Source organism: Corvus hawaiiensis, chromosome 3, assembly GCF_020740725.1.
Source record: "Corvus hawaiiensis isolate bCorHaw1 chromosome 3, bCorHaw1.pri.cur, whole genome shotgun sequence".
Taxonomy (NCBI): domain Eukaryota; kingdom Metazoa; phylum Chordata; class Aves; order Passeriformes; family Corvidae; genus Corvus; species Corvus hawaiiensis.
Genome location: NC_063215.1, coordinates 41669929 through 41687449, shown reverse-complemented (window position 1 = coordinate 41687449; position 17521 = coordinate 41669929). Strand labels below are relative to the sequence as shown.

The window sequence follows — 17521 nt, the reverse complement described above, 5'->3', positions numbered from 1 at the left end:
TAATTTCCACACATTTCTTTTGCCGTTCTTTTTTCCTCACTGTGTTTATTCATAGTCCAAAATGTTGCATTTACAAAGATTGCCTTTTTGCCTCACTAAAAATGGTAAAATAGATTTTTTTTAAGAATCATCATAGAAAGCAACACAAAAGCTCTTCATTGAGCTTATACCAAAACTAGATGAACCCATTTCAGTTTTGAAGGAGATATAATCTATTTTCTCTCACTGCTTAACTATTTAAAAAAAAATGAATGGACTTCAGTTTAGACAGAGTAGATGTGAAATCTGCAGCACACCATGAACTGAGTATCTTACATATAGCATACTTAATATAAGGTCACAGTCTTCTCACATGCTACTTTAGCCCTTTAGTGGGTAGGGTTTTAAATAATCTTACACATTCAAAATTCAATGCAGTGTAGAAAAGACAGTAGGGAAAAAAGTAAAGCAAATTATAAAACCCCAACCAAACTCAACCCCCAGAGCCAATTTGCTCAGTCACTTATGGATTAATCTGATCAGGCAAGGGTTCCTGATTGTCTTTAAAAGTAGGTGACAGCCAGCAGGGATATTGGTACCGGGAGATACAGGACTGAATGTTGTTCCGACTGACACTTCATGAAGAAGAGATGGGATTGAGGGTGCTGGGAAGTAACAGGCAAGAACTCACAAAGAACACCAGTGGTAGTTTACAACCTTCTGGGCTGCAGATGAACAGTAGGCAGCAGTGTCAGTGCCACAATTAAAAGCGCCTCAAAAACACAGACACTCCAACAACATCTAATAAGAATAGGATTTACTTTTGAGTATTTATGAAGGAGGATTTTTATCTTTTATGATAAACACAACTCTTGTTCTGGCCATGCAGCCTGGTTGCCCTGAAGAAAAGGTCCAGTGACCTGACAGATGGGAATTCCTCATCCTCATGTAACCCTGTCTACTCCTATACCTAGAGAGAGCAAACCATTCCACATGGCTGCTGCAGGGATATCTATTGTATCCTTACTCAGAAAGCAGATAAATTATTCTCACTAGAATATAATGATGTAGAATATGCTGCTGGAACTGAAAATAACCCATAAAGTGAGTACCAAAATTTATACTTATCCAAGGTAAAATATATGTGTTGTCAATCTAACCAATCTCTCCTAGTCTCACAGTCTTCTCAACTTGACTAGCTAATGCCTAATGCCAGTTTTAGCAGATATAATTTCCAAATCATTAAAAATAATATTAAGTAACACTGGCTCTAGTGTGAACCTTTAGAGAATCCTACTGTTAACCTCTTTACACTCATAGGAGAAGACTTTCAGAGCAAGTTTTTCTCCATCATTTAATCAGTTCTTGATCTGCTGTGAGATCTTGCCCCTTACCTCAGTTATATTTTCCCTTTAATAGTCTTTTATGAAGGACCACATCAGGAATTTTTTGAAAATCCAGATAAATTATGTTCACCAGGTCACCTTTATCTTCTAATTTATTAACTTTTCCAAAGCACTTTAGCAGGTTAGAGAAGTATGCTTTCCCTTTACCAACGCTGTGCAGGTTTGACCCTATTAGGTTATACTTATCCATATGCTGAACTATTCTATCCTTAATTAGACTCTCAATCAGTTTCCCCAGAAGCAAGGTGAAGTTCAATGGTCTTAATTCCCAGGATCTCTTTTTGGTCCTGTTTTAACGACAGACACCATATCAGAAATTTTCCAGCCATCACCAGTCTATATCACATCTTCCTGCAAGTGTCTCTTCTGTTTCATACTTTATTCTGGTGTATATTCTGCTATCTGCATTAAATTATTTTCCATTTTTACATGAGTCTATCAAATTACTCAGCTCTTCCCTTTAAAAAGACTTCAAATTTTGCTAGTGCTGCTCTGCCTCTAATATATTTAGCACAATATATAATAAAGAACAAGGTGAAATTCTGTATAACTATTGAACTCTTTTTCCATGGCGAGTATATAAGTACGGTTTTAGTTTGAGATTTTTTGTTGTTTTTAATTATTTTCCCCCTACAAGTACTCAGATGAGCAATTGTTCACTTCTTCTTTCAAAGTCATAAAATCAATTTTGCAGTTTTGGGGGATTTGGGGGTTTTATTTTTGTGAATACACATGGACCATCAATCTCAATGTATTATTTTCTAGCTTAGCTTTGAGCATTCCTCTTGGACAAAGAGTGGAAAGGAAGGATCAAATTCTAACAGCACCATACATAACAACTGGTCACACTCAATATCCAATACCAGGAGTTATTAAAACTGGATTTCATATGAATCTGACAATTGACAGAAAGAAAGAGGTTGCAAAAAGGTATAGATTTGTATTCTGGTCTTGTAGAAGATGTTCTCGGTCTATGCTTTAGGTACACAGGTCTTAATGATCAGGAAATATTGTTGAACACGATTTTTAGTGAAAAAGCATTGAAAATTCCCACTGAAATGTGTACATGGCTAAGTAAAGGTCAGTAAGCTATTGAGTAAACCTGAAGTGTTCACATTAGAGGATTAGAAACTAAGAATTTTCAGCATTCAGTGAAGTCAGTGGATTTTCCTCTAGAATTTGAGACTTACTGTCCCTAGCAGTCAGATCTGAGTTTGAATGGATGAGAAAATTGAAAAGGAACTTTTAGTGAAAATTATGGGTTTGGTTATGAGCCAATATAAAGCCAATATAAAGTCACCAAGTCTGAAAGCCCAGGTTTCAAACTATGCCTTGCTTCCACAACAAAACCCACCAATATAAAGTCACCAAGTCTGAAAGCCCAGGTTTCAAACTATGCCTTGCTTCCACAACAAAACCCAAAGTACTTTATCTTCACCTGGGTTTGAATTTCATTACAAAAATATCACATAGCTCTAACTGTAATTATTAAGGCACATTACTGCTGCCTTTGTTTTCCCTTCAGATAGAAGTTTCAGTTTCATCTGTGTTCAGAGATTCTATGTGCTGCACTGTTAAGCACAGATTTCTGCTTAAATTATAATTCTATCAGCTTTAACATATGAAAATAGAACACATTTTAATGTGTGTGTTGAACATTAAATCATTTTTGCTTCAGGGAAACGTAAACAGTAACTGTCAAAATTTATAATGACACAAAATTAAAATAATAGAAAATAGTCTGTAACAACAGCTTTTCTAATCATGCTAACAGAAGTTCAGAACTGCATCTTCTAACTATTCCTTTATAGAAAGCAGGAAGGTTGAGTAAGAAAAGCTCAGGTACACAATTTTACACTGTTGAACAAGAAGAGCTGGAAATTATCTTTGCTACCGTTCTTTGCTTGCTTACTGCAAAGTGCACATCAATCAATGTAGGAAAAATGAGACCAAACTAATATATGTGCATTTTTGTTGGTATGACAATTACATTTTCATTCAGGATTTTTAATACGTAAACATTTTTTACACAAAAATATCGAAAAATATAAGAATATCATTTAAGCGCTGTAAACTGGACTAACTTCAGGAAGTCTGCATTAAGTGAGAAAGAAGCTGATCTGAAGAAATTAAACTGCAGCAGAAATATTGACAGGCATATAGATTGAATTACATGAATATGAGATACATACAGACTTGAAGCAGTTCTGCTCAGATCAATGTCAAATGAATTTCAAGATTACCTTAGTTTCTTTTTTTATGGCTTGTTTTATTTTAGATTTTAATTTGAATTAGTAGTATGAAATAAAATCACTATCTATTAACTTTCACTTACAAACAAAAAACATCTAATTTGTAAAAGCCTATCTGAAGTTAAAACCTTCCATTTTGTGGAGGCCAGGTAACAATATAGTTTACCTCTATCATGACACGAATTATTCAAAAGCAAGAAATAAAAACTGATTCTTAAACGTTTCCGCCTATTAATATGGCATATAACCGATGTACAGAGGCTGTATGTGTATGGTGAGGTTGTATTGCCCCCTATAGTCACTCTGTGTCATCCGGGAGGGGAGTAGGAAGAGAAAGGGAAGAGTGGGAGAAATTGCCAGAAGTACTACACCTTTGGTTTGGATTCATACTTTGGAAAGGGCATGGTGGGGAACAGTGGACAAACCTTAACACTGCCATGCTATTCAAGAATTTGAATGCACTATTCTCCAAGCACATATAGATGAAATAAAACGTACTCCCAAATTCAGCTTAGAAGACCTCTGCAGTCCCTGGGGTCTGGCTGTGGTGTCGGTGCATTTGTTGGATGCTGGTACCTGCGCACTGGCAGCACGCCAGGGTGCCAGAGTACCTGCCCTGTGGAATCAGATGCAGGAGGTGATTGACTTTGATTCACCAGCAAAGGCAGGAGGTCCCACAGGTGATATCTCTTTTCCCCTCAGTGGGCACATCTTTGGTGACTGAGCACAACAGGGCCATTTTACTCCAAGGCACAAAGAACTCCAAAGCTGTGCCTAAACTGCAGAGTACAGATGCATAGCACCTGCCCTTTGAAACAGCCTCAGCACAGGTACCAGAAAGAGAGAGAAAAAGCTCAGATAAAGGTTCCTCTTCCGCAGTAGGAGCAAATGCAAGGAGCACAGACAGTGTGTTCATGCTGCCCATGGACACTGGGGATGCTGCTCTTTCAGGCCTCTGGGCCCAGGTGGAACAGAATGTTTCCCAAATCTCTGCAGAACAGTATGCTACTTTTCGCCACCAGCACAAGGACAAAACTGCATTCCTGGTCTTAGATGTTTCCAGTCAAGCACATATTTCTTAACTTTGCTGTCAACTAAAAATTGTTATCTCTCCATAAAATTAATTAAATCTCAGCTGCTATCCTACTACTGTTCTCTTATGAACATAATTATGCACAGTATTCAGTATATCTTTTAATAGGCACAGACATAATATAATAAAAAGCATTAAATTCTTCAGGATCTCTAAAAATATCTAATCAACTACTGGTGCTAGTGTGCCAAAGACTTTATGGAAATGGCAAATATTCAATAAGCTCAAGATCAATACCATCCTTCTTTGGGTGCAATACACTGTTATCATTATTTGTCTTATTTCTGGGGAGAGCTTTTCTACTACCACAATTCCAGGCATACCTTCAGCTAGAAGAAGTTAGTGCTGCTCCTAAGAGGTGATAGCTCTCATTTTTGAATTTTTTACCTCTTTCCCTCTGTTGGCGCAACCATGTTCAGAGTGACATACAAGGGACTGATTGGAGAACTTATGAAGCTGAAATCCAATGCTTTTTTCTTGTCATATTATTTTTAGTTTGGGTCAGTTGTTGAGGCTCACCACGTAGCAGCACAAGGACTTGCACAAGGGATATGGGAAAAAGAAGTAGTAATAGAAGGTTATGATAACTGCCTGATTTTATGGAAATGATATCTTGTGCCAGTTGGAGGGGGTTTTTTGTATCTATGCTTTCAAGAATATGACTTTTCCTTAGAATGTCTTTATATTTCATTTGGTCTGAGAAAAAATATTAGTAGTGCTCCCTTCCATGTACCTTAACAATTATTCACTGTCTAAACAGAAATGATAGTCCTACAAAGTGGAGCTGAACAACTTGTTTAGGTTTTTGTGAATATATGCCCAGACATAGTCCCATATTAAATCTTTACTTTACTATGATGACTAGAGACTCAATAATGACTAAGCTACTGATGAGATGTGATTGCTGCTTACCCAGCAGATCAATACTGTCTCACTGACTCTTGATGTGGAGGGGTGTATCCTGATAGTATTCAAATATTCGATTATCTTGGTCTTAACTACAAACTCTCTGAAGCAGGGTCATTTTTTTATTCTATTAACCCTGTAGCCAGCATGAATTCTGCAGGTATGAAGGTATGAAGGTATGGAGTTAAGCAGAAATATCTGCAAATTTTGCCCCATAAAAGTACAGATGAGACATGTCTCATCTTCTACTTTTCTCACCTAGAAAACTGACCTTTTTCTTGTTTTTTTGAGTCTCTCATTTTACTTTTCTATCTTATCTATATGGAAGTACTGTTGCTTACTAGATATCATTGTCTAGTAATTCAGCTAACAGAAACTTCTAACAGTTAGGAATTCAGGCTATGTTATTATCTTTGCCCTCTAATTTCTCTCAGCTATGTTTCTACACAAACACATACACAAATACACTCAGTTATTTCACTGATTAGTGGAATATTCTGTAAGAGTGATTGTTGCTCATCCATTACCTATTTTCTTTTTGTTTAAATTGCATCAAACATTTTTATTCAACTGACCGTGTCCAAAGGACATTCAAACAGTATGTTCTGCTGCTCAGGAAAAGGGGACACTTTTGTGGTGCTAGCAGCATTCTGTGCCTTCATGCTAAAAACCCAGAAATCACCATGTGACAGGAGGCTGGCCCCATAAATGTGTAGCCAGCTTTCAGCTGCAATGCACTACCTAACTGGTGCAGAAGACAATGACACATTTGGGGAAGCAACATTTCTAAATGCCAAACATACAGAGATGAGCCACTAAATCTTATGAATTATCCATGCAGAGCAGACAGAACATTTGTTTTCAAGGTCAAATGAGAAAGATCCCCTGACCTGTGTGGTAAACTACACGTTAATACATTTATCCATCTTTGGAATGTAAGGGACAAAGTCAACACAGAGAGAAATGAAGCAGTGGGGTAAGTCTGTCAAGCTACCAAAATCATTATGCCATCTGTTTTACTGGCATTTTTTATGTCTGTGCAGGGCATACTCAATGAAAAATAGATCTCTTATTCAAATTTGAGTTTCTTCCAAACTAGAGTGCAGTATCAAATATATTTACATTCTTTGGATAACTCTTAATTGATTTTGTTTTATGTACAGCTTTTTTCATATTCATTTAGTCACCTCAGTCACCTCATAGCTAAAGCAACAAAAAGTAAAATAAATGAATACTAAATTTCTTAAAGGGAAATTGCAGTAGTGTCCCTTAAATTCTTCTGCACTTTCCCCCAGCCTTCACCAGGCAGGATACTGAAAGCTGGCATGATCCTATCACAACGGTGTGTTTTTAACGGTTGTCAACAGTAACATTTAAAGGATAACAATTCAGAAAAGAAGCAAGGTGGTCAATTGATTCCTTCTGAATACTTTGGACAAACAACACTCAAGTTTGGTTACTACCCTAATGGGCTGTTGAAACACAGCTCTTTGACGGCTCAAGAGAAAGCAGTGGTACCAAGGAGCAGCCTAGAGAATGAATACCGACTGAAAATGTCAAGTTTAAACTCTAATAGTGCAAAGTATCTCAAAAGTTAATGCAAATCCATCCTAAAGCCCTTTACATTAGTAGAATAGGGCAAAAAGGTTTTATTGGGACTCAGAGAATCAGTTTCTCTTGCTTTATTCTTGCCTTGCCAGGAAGAATAAATGACTTGGCTACTTTACAGGGCACTGTCCCTGCCTTGCATTTCATCAGCCCCACCATAGGAAAGTCTGAATTTCTGGCTATTCCCACTAGCCATTTTTCTCCCTCCTGCAGTCCCAGTGTGAGAGGCAAATTCACCTTTTCCATTCCTCCCACTACAGTATGTCAAAATCTGAGCTCTGGAGGGCCATGCACTCCTGTTAGAGGACTCTGCCCAGCAATACAAAGTTTATGACATGGTACATGCAATGTAGCAGTCTATGTACATTACAGTTTTTCTTAATCACTGGGATAGCATTAGATAAAAATAATTTTGAACATTTGCATCTCTGATGACTGTAGAGTGGTAGGATCTTGCAACAAATATTTCAGAGTATTCATCACTGTGCTTTTTGATATCTCTAAACAGGCAGTTAGTTTAATTTCTTATATATCCATGTCATTTTTCTTTCATATTAATATTCCCATATGACAAGTACATTACTTCAAACTGCTGAATTGATTTTCAAGAGGAATCTTAGTTTACATAAATTGTCACATTTCACAAAATTAAAAAAAAAAAAAAAAAGAAAGCCAGATTAAGTTCCATCTCTTGTAAGGAGCATTGAGAAGTATACTAAAGTAGGAAAAAAATTATAAGCTAGCAGAACCACTCATATTGTTTTTAAAAGCAGATGTGAAAAGATAGTCACTAAAAAGACTGATCAAGAAAAAAAATCCAACCGCTTAATATATTTTCTCCTCTGGATGGTTCAAGTTTAGAAATTGAGCACGCCCTTTAGAGAAACTGAAACGAAGATAACTGCACTTGTTTTACCACAGGTACAGCATCTCTAGAACCAGTGAAAGATGTCAGTGGTGTGTCTGTCATAGAGATGTTTTCATTCTGGAGACACACATCAGAGAGAGAGAAGCACAAAGCACAATATTACTGATCAAAATTTGTCTACACCCGGGTATCTACTGAGTGTTTTAGATATATTCAGCACTTTATTGCTGCCTGCAACCAGACTCCACTCATACAAGGGGTTCTGACCCTGTTCATTCTGTGATATGACTGCAGTAAAAGATTTCCTATTTGTTTCCTATATTGTCCTAGCTGAATCTCCACTACTGTTTTCTTCATTGTGAAATCAATCTTTGTTTTGTTTTGCCATTAAATATTGAGTTTCTCCCTTCCCTTCCCTTCCCTTCCCTTCCCTTCCCTTCCCTTCCCTTCCCTTCCCTTCCCTTCCCTTCCCTTCCCTTCCCTTCCCTTCCCTTCCCTTCCCTTCCCTTCCCTTCCCTTCCCTTCCCTTCCCTTCCCTTCCCTTCCCTTCCCTTCCCTTCCCTTCCCTTCCCTTCCCTTCCCTTCCCTTCCCTTCCCTTCCCTTCCCTTCTCTTCCCTTCCCTTCCCTTCCCTTCCCTTCCCTTCCCCCATTTCCTTCAGTTGCCACTGTCCTAACTGCAGTAAAGTATGTATTTCACGTTAATGAAGAAATGAATACAGAAAAATCCTAATATTTCAACACTTACTTATAACTCTGAGATATCACCACATGATTGTACTATACAATGTGCCCATGCCCTATAAAGCAGTCCAGTTGCTCTTTATTGTGTAGTTCAGCTCTCTTATCTGTTGTGTTTTGTTCAGTCTGATATGATAATGCAGAATAATAAGAGCATTAAAATTGCATGATTGCAGCATTGGAAAAATACCACTGCTGTTGGTCAGGTACTAATGAAAAATGAATGCAATTCCTCACCAAATTTGGACAGCCGTTTTAAAAGCAGTCATCTAAAACCAGGCAGTGTTTAGAAATGCATGACTACAGTGTTTACCCATGAAGAAAACAGTGTTTCTTTATAATTCTAAAGAACCACATGTCTCCTTTAGTAGATCATACCAGTTTCTTTCGTGGAGGCTAGCAAGGGTCATTAAACACCAATGGGTCTCTGAGTCCTTCTTCAGAGTCAATGACATTGTAGGCTTCACCAGGGATCTCATTTTACTTCTGTACAAGATCTTCAGGGCAAGGGAGGCAAATGAACTATGAAAAACATAATCACTGCTTTTACTGTTGCTTTTTTTCATCATAAAATTTCCATTTATTTAAATTCCATTAAAAAACACATTTGCCTCCTGAAAGCATAAATATATACTTTTGTCATAATTTTTCATTTTATAAAAGAGTTTCATCATTCTTTTGGGGAAAAAAATAAAAATTCTCCATAATAAATATTATGCAAAGTTTTTATACAAACTTTGGGACAAAGCAAGTGATTAACAAAGTAAATTCCTCTAGAACAGTTTCTCAGAGGTGACAGGAAAATATTTCTCAAGCACCTGAAGGGATTAGAAGTCTCACATTCCTTTTCAGAAGTGACTTGAGCACCAAGGTTCAGCTTTTCAAAAGTACTGGGGCCTTTAACTCACATTTTAATTTAAGAGAGTTAGACACTAAAAACCTATGAGGATCTAGAATTCAGGATGAAAAGCCTCACTGAAAGTCAAGGGGATTTGAGTTATCAAAGGCCAGATTTTTTAAAAAGTATTTGAGGAACTTAGAGGCAGAGATAGGTGCCTGGCTGATTTTTTTTCAAAGTAGAGTGAAGAAGGGTTAAGTCCCTAACACTCACTGAGATTAGTGTGTTCTTAGAAAGTGCTAAGTACACCTTTGGATCTAAATACCTTTAAAAAAAGTTTCCTTGAACTGGTTTTGAAAGTGGTTTTATCATCTGAATGCAATGATTTATCCTATGCTTAATTCTTGACCTCCCAAAGATTGCCATAGACGTCCTTTACACAGCTAATTTTGTGTCATAATCTTGATGGAAATGGACAGAATTAGAAAACAAAATCTATTTGAACAAAATTTAGTTGGCATTTGGATCCAGAAATTCATAAATTTTGAGAGCTGAAAATAGCAGACAGTTCTGCTCCACTGTGATCATACTTGGAAGAGCTCTGTTAGACCCTGAGCATGTTCAGCTTCAAGAATTCACCCTGTATATGCTAAGCAGCCCACAGCACCAGCACATCTCTATGAAGTCATACTGTTAACAGTGCCAGAGTCTGACAATATGAATGACTAACTTGCTTTCACTATGTTTGCCACAGCTGGGAAGAAGATGAGGGGTACAACGTACAAGGAATTTCAACACAATGCAAATCTGGCAAGATGCAGTTTCAGATTTTGATTTCTGAGGAAGCAAAATTTCTTTCTGGTTGCATTATAACATGATTATCTGCAGCTCTATTTTTTAGCCCCTACCAATTTAGTTCTTGCTTTTATAATTTACTCATAAAATTATCTAAATATAAACTTCCCTGTAACAGGTCTCAGTATTCAGCCTTTAAAATGAATCCACTCTTTAGTACTGAAAACGTTAGTTCCTTTCTGAGTCATGTTTGATTTTTTTTCCTGTACTGACTGGCTTCTGAACACAGTGCCTGATGGTAAGCTTTGTCAAGAGATGCTGAGATATAAAGAACAACAGGTTACCTCATAATCTCTTCATGTTAATGCTTGTTCTGGAGAGCACCTGCTGTCTTTAAAAGGGATTTGAGTGACCCAAGATTAAGAAGTCTCCCTACAACAATTACTGTTCTTATCACTGAAGAATACTCACACCAATGTGACATCTTCCTGATGGTTTCAAATTCACAGACTGAGGGAGAGATAAGAGTCAAAGAACCATACAGTGTGCAATTATAAGAAGACATCAAACCAGTCCAGTACAATTCCATTTTGGAGAAGAGTAACGCTATTAAACTAATTGATTTCTGCCTGAAAAGTAACTATTAGGAAAAAACACCCTCTGATTTCATTTAAAGAAATTTTAAAATGCAGTGGTGCCTAAAGTATTTCTAATCCCCTTTCTAGATCATTCTTATTGGGCAAATAGCATAAGCGGTACAGGGGCACTAAAGGGATCACACAACCTAACATCAGCAGTGATTCAGAGAAGACATTAAATCTTGAGAGTACTACGGACTATTCCTTGCTACCTCTTTGGTTTAAAAGATACAAAAGACTAGACTTCTGTTCTTCTGGAGTCAAGTTTGTGATATAAATAAAGGATTCGCTGCCATGACACACATAATAGTATGTCCCTTACTCCTCAAAACATTTTTCTAAGCCTGTTTAACCATTGCGCTCCTATCACCATCGCTTGCATTGACAGTATTTGTTAAAGCTGGTTCTTTGAATTAATGTTGAAGGATGACATTTTCAAGAAGATAGTACCCATTGAATCCACCCATTTTTGCTTCTTTCCAATACTCTAGGCACAAAAATGGACATGAAATATAATTTAGTTTGTTCTCGTCTTCCTCTCTCAACTCAGAATCCTAGAGATGATGTCTTTAAGAAATAGAGAAAAATAAAATCAAACCTATATATCAAATAGTACTCTTTCACGCTAACTGAGAAAGTGAGCTTGCTGGGAACCCTCCTTTCTGAAGTCTGAGGCATGTTGAGGTCTCCAAATGATCATTCTTCTAGGTTACAGCAGTAATGTCTACACCATCTAGTTCCTTTACATATTATATGAAGCAAAATGGAATTGACCTAATTTTATTTCCAAGTAAAGAAAAAACAACTAGTGAAACTCACAGACTGGTTAGAAATAGAAATTAATTACTTCAAATCAGATGCAAATGATAGGTTTGCCAGAAGAAATGAGTAACACAAGGTAACATTGATAAAGGGTAATTGAAGATTGGCATCCTGGATGCTACATGACAGAAAGCCAAGATGGCAGTCTGGTACAGCTGAAGAAAGTTTTGGCTGTCCCAAGTCGAGAAAGCAAAATTATCTGACATCAATTTACTTTTGCTTGGCTCTGTTTAGGATACTTTCACTGGAAGAGAATACAGTTCGCTGCTAATAAGCTCTCTATTTAAAAATGCATTAGAATATTTTCCATTTTTTGCTAATAACGAAACTTGAAGGATAATCTCAATATAACTTCAGAGTACATTATGCACAGGTGTCTTCCTGACTGTAGAACACCTGAAATCCATTGATTATATCCACAGTGGTAAGAAAAAAAGCACAAACAGCAACCAAATTAATTAGCAAGCTGCAGCATGCTGCCATATCAAGGATGGCTAAACGTTATCTTTATTGGGGGTCTATGCATCTACCATGTCAATGAATATTATGTTTGCAGCACTGCAGAAATTTTGTCAGCTACACTGAAATCCCCAGTGATATATGGGTGATCTACTGAAACAGACAGAGACAAGAAGGTAGAGTTCTGTTGGTCTGGATTGGACACAGAAATCCAGACTCTTCCAGTGATCCACAGATCAGTTATTATAAAACAAACCCCACTGGCTCCTTCACAGCTTGCTCAGCTGTTTTGCCACTATGTAGTTAAGAAGCCTTTAATCTTCAGGCTGACATAGGCGCAATGAGTCTACAGACTAAAATTTCATACACAATTTGGCTGAAAGCTAATTACTGCCTGTTATTCTAGCTGCTTTCCTCCAAGTAGAAGAGTGTGGGGACAAAATCAAATGCACTGCTTTTACTGCCTCATGCTTTGTGCTATGAACTGCAACTCTGAAAATATTAGTACAAAAATAAAGCTATTTCTATGTTTCAAGAGTATAAAAAGGTTGTTAGATAGTCATAAAATGCTGCTGGTCAAGATATATCCCTCAATATATATGCTTAATTTACTCCAGATTAAAATTCTGTTCTCCAGATTCCAGCTGAGGACATATTTTTACAATTGTTTCCAGTGAAATATGCATTTTCAGACCTAAGAAACAGTTCTTAAAATGGAGCTTTGTGATACTGAAAATGAGTCCACTAGAGGCAATTAACACACAAATCTTCATGCCCTTGTGTGTAACCCTTGAACTCCAGTGGGACTGTCCAGACTGTGCAAGGTGAGCAACATGAATCAGCCTTTTCAGGATCAGGGACTTCAGTGTAACATCACTAATACCATCACAATATACTATTTAAAATTCAAACAAGCATAAACATTATTCTAAGTGAAAACTGTTGTTCATTAAGTATAATAGATCAAACAGAATGAAGCAAATATGACAAGGGAGCCAGAAAAAACCAGCAGTAAAATCAAAGCATGTGAGCATGTATATAGCATGGTTTACCAAAGGTAAGAGAAAATACAAATAAGCAAGGAGATAATGTGTTTCAAAATTCAATAACCATGGAGAAATGATGAATTAATAAGGAAAATTATATCTTCAAAAAGTAATATTTGTGATGTACAAGATATTTGAGCCAGATTCAAACATATTTTTTTTAAAAGGCAAATCACAGCTTTCAACAACGAAAAGCTTTTCCATAATCAGAGAGTGGTATAAGAAATGTTCTTAATGAAACAGTTGCACTGTCTTCTGTCACAATATCCTTTGATGACAAATTGTGCTTCAAAGTGAGAGCCAAGTCAGTTCAGATTCTTATTCTGAATTCCCCCTAAGGAATCCATACCTTTCTCTTTTTTCTGACTGTAGGTAGACCCTGAGCAGTTGGGAGCCCATGAACAAAGTCCACCCTTTCCAACTTCTTTCCCATGTAATACTTTTCTGGTTAATGTAGCTATTTATTGGACACTGATTTAAGTACTTCCATACATTTATTTATTTCAACTTGGAAAAGGACAACCATTTTGACACATATTTTTTCAAGTAAACAGTGGGTTTCTCCATTTCATATTCACCACCATTTCTTAAAAAAAAAAAAAAAAAAATTAAACTACAGCTTCTGCAGGAGATTTCATTTATTTCCAGATAATCCATTAACAGTACTTCCACACTGTACACTTGAAAAGTGTTTTGCATCTGTATGCTATTTCCTCCCCAGTTTTGGTTCTCACTGTCTGAGTAAATCAACTGAACTCAATCCAAACAATTTTCTAAAGGATGTTGAATTATCAAATAAACTCCTTTATGCATTATAGGAAACTTATCCTATGAGAGCCTCCTTTACAATCAGCCTCACCCTTTCCAATCTTAAAAAATATCTTTGGAATCAAATTTGCAGTTATGTGAGTTGTGTATACTTTTGATATTCAACTAGTAACAGTTTGTGCTGCCTATCTCGCTATAAGCTTTTAGGTAACTTAGAAATTTCAGAAAGGTCAGATTCACTAGAAAGCAAGCAGAGAAGAAGACAAGAACATAATCATGCTGCTCTATAAGTCCATTGTGTGGCTATATCATTAAAGTAATCTGCAGTTCTCACTGCCTTGTCTCAAGAAGAGCATGAGTGATGGTATTTCCAGACTGAGAAGCCACTACATCCTGAGCACTATTTCTGAGCCAGGGTCACTTTGGAATAGCTCTGATTTTCAGAGCAGAATGCCAGAGTGCTGGCAGAGACTCACTGTTGAGCTACCAGAATCCTTGGTCTGACCCAGCACAGGAGCTCCGGTGTGTTTTAATAAGGAAGCTGGTCTCCAGAAATGACCAGAATAAACTTCCTATTCATTTATCACATTGTATCCTCACATGCATTCAGCTTTATTTTTGAGGCAGTGGCCAGCCATGGCTGACTAAATTATACCAGGGCTAAGAACACTGTAAATCAGGTGGGAAACTTTAATGCCACCCTTGGCCACAATGACCATCAATCCTTTATCCCTGTTAGTCACAACTGGAATCCAGCCCAAATGTCTGCAGTCTTAAGCAAGATACCATCTCTGATGGCCGCTTTCCCTCAGACTTAGACTAGTCCAGTTTAAAAGAGCTCTCCTCCCCCACAACCCATGGAGGTGAGAAAAAACAGGGAGAAATAGGATGTTTTCCATAAAAGATAATTTATATGCAAAAAAACTGTGCTCCTGCTACAACCAGCAGTCTACAGTAGAATATTTTTAGGATACAGTTAATTCTGGCTTAGTTCCACAAAATGAACGGTTAGAGCTGCCTCAATTTAATTACCACCCCATGAAGAAATCTGACAGCCCCAATGCAGTGCTTAGTAAGCATTTTACCTCAGACAGCTTGAAGATGTATTGTAGAACTGAAATTACAATACATACCATGACTTGTTCTGTCATCCTACTTTGGGAATGCAGCGTGCATGTCTCTATAATGAGCTGCCTGATATTCACCCACTTCACCTGTAGCAAACAGGAGTAAAACGTAAGTAACCATAAGCTGGCATATTAGTTGAATGCAACCTAAGATATTCATTTTTGGCAGAAGGTTTCAGATTATTCTAACTAGCCAGACAAGTTTAATACATAATTTACTGATATTTACATTTTGAAAACATTTTGATATTTCTAAATTATTAACCATTACAATCTGGGGGATAAAAATCAAACCAAAACCAAACAACACATAAACTCTGTTCTCTCCTTCTCCTTCTTACATTTCTGTTTACAAAATTCCTGGAAAGCATTTTAGGGATATAATTGCTACTATGTCTAGCACATGATAAAATATGTATAACTTGAACATATATATGCTTCCTATTAAGAAAATTAACTCCTCAAGAAAAACTTTTCTCTGCTACAATCAAAAACCAAAGAAGAAAAACAATATATTAAAAACAAAAAGTAATGAGACACTTTATAAAGCTTACACTAATGCTGTTCTGCCTTATTTTGTAAATAAAAGTATTTATGCTTAAAAGTATATTCTAGTCTGCACTTCTGTGAGTATAATGAAATTGTGTACCTTTATTAAAAACCCAAACAAGTCATCTAGCTTGTTTCCAGCAGAAGAAAGATTGAAATTTATTTATTCATATGAAGTCATACAGAGAAAATTGAGAAGCTTTATTTTCTTTTTAATTATGCCATTACAGCAGAATTGGACTTTGCCACCCTTCCTCTGGCTAAGCAATTTTTAGGAAGTGTGTGGAAAAGCAGTTAAGCCCAGGCTAAACGTTAAAACACCCACCTAGAGGAACTATTCATATTTATAAGAAGGCCCACTTACAGTATCCAAAAAATCAATCAGTTTTCATTGAATTAATCGGCGACTTAATGCCACTGTGAGTTAAGTGTCATAGTGAATAATGCTAAATGCTGTCTCAGAAGCCAGGTATGTGGAAAAGAACTGAGATGATTCTTCTGTTTCCCTTTTGGATTCTAAGAAAAAGTCATTGCAATAAACACAGGTAGAAAACGAAGTTTCCAATTATATTAGAACCCTTGGAGTCCAGATCAGACAAGTATGACATTCTACAGTACCAGTAATACAATCAGTGCTTATGAGTTTAGGAAATTATTTGGAACAGAATTTAAAATTTAGGATTTAAATGTCTTTATAAGCAGCAAAATACCAATAATTTGTGATATGATATGCCCATTTATGCTCGGCCTTCCTTTTTCTGTTTACTGCACCTATGTTTGTTTAAGCCAGCACTCCTTTCCTTGTGATGGCCTCTGAACAAGGGATCAGATACTAAAAATTGTGCAGGTCATATATCTTAAAAAACTTTCGGCATTTCATACTTAGCTGTTTCTGAAGACCAACCTCTCTCTAAGACAGCTCAAGGTAAGAAACTAAAAGCCAAAAGGTCAAGAATCCTAAAATGTGGAACTGAAACAAGACAAGCTAGATTACACAAAAAAAATCTGATACATAAAGGTAAGAATATAAGATGGTCCAATCCATAGATTTAAAAGTTCAAATACACTTGAGAAAACCACTTGCTATACGATTTCTTTTTAATTTTTAAAAATAAGTGGGAACATCTGCCAGAAAAAATATAGTTTTGATTTTCCAAATGTTGGCACCCTTACAAACCCTGTGTACAATTAATTGGATTTGTATCTTACTCATTATTTTGAGTATCTTACTCATTTTGAGTATGAACTATTTTTCAAACTTTATTTTCTTTCTCTTACACAATACATCACCCTTTAAAAAATAGAAATGTTCCATCACCTTTCTTCAGGCTTACAGGGCTACAGAAAACCGAAGTACCTCAGGATTTCGAAAGCACTTCCCAGTCACTATTATTTGAAAGCAAGAGTTTTAACTCTCAAAGAGGCATGATGTCCAAAAAGAAACAATACTCTGAACAAAGATGAAAAATTGTAGATTACTTTCACAGGCTCTTATTCTACAATGGAGAAAATATCCACATTCTAGCCAGGCTTCTTTGAAAAGAATATTTTCCTTTTATACAGAGATAAAAAGCAAAGCTTTCAGGTCAGAGGCTATAGGGGAAAAGAGCTAAAATCTGCCCTGCTTT

At 36.6% G+C, this 17521-nt stretch overlaps 1 long non-coding RNA gene across 9 annotated transcripts in view; it reads right to left on the bottom strand.

Moving 5' to 3' along the window:
* The window catches only part of LOC125323585, a 208502-nt gene that overhangs the window by 25506 nt on the left and 165475 nt on the right, over positions 1–17521 (bottom strand). For all 9 annotated transcript variants that reach the window (XR_007202574.1, XR_007202569.1, XR_007202575.1 and 6 more), the window contains one exon: positions 15351–15431. This is a non-coding gene — a long non-coding RNA (uncharacterized LOC125323585). The remainder of the gene's footprint in view (positions 1–15350; positions 15432–17521) is intronic.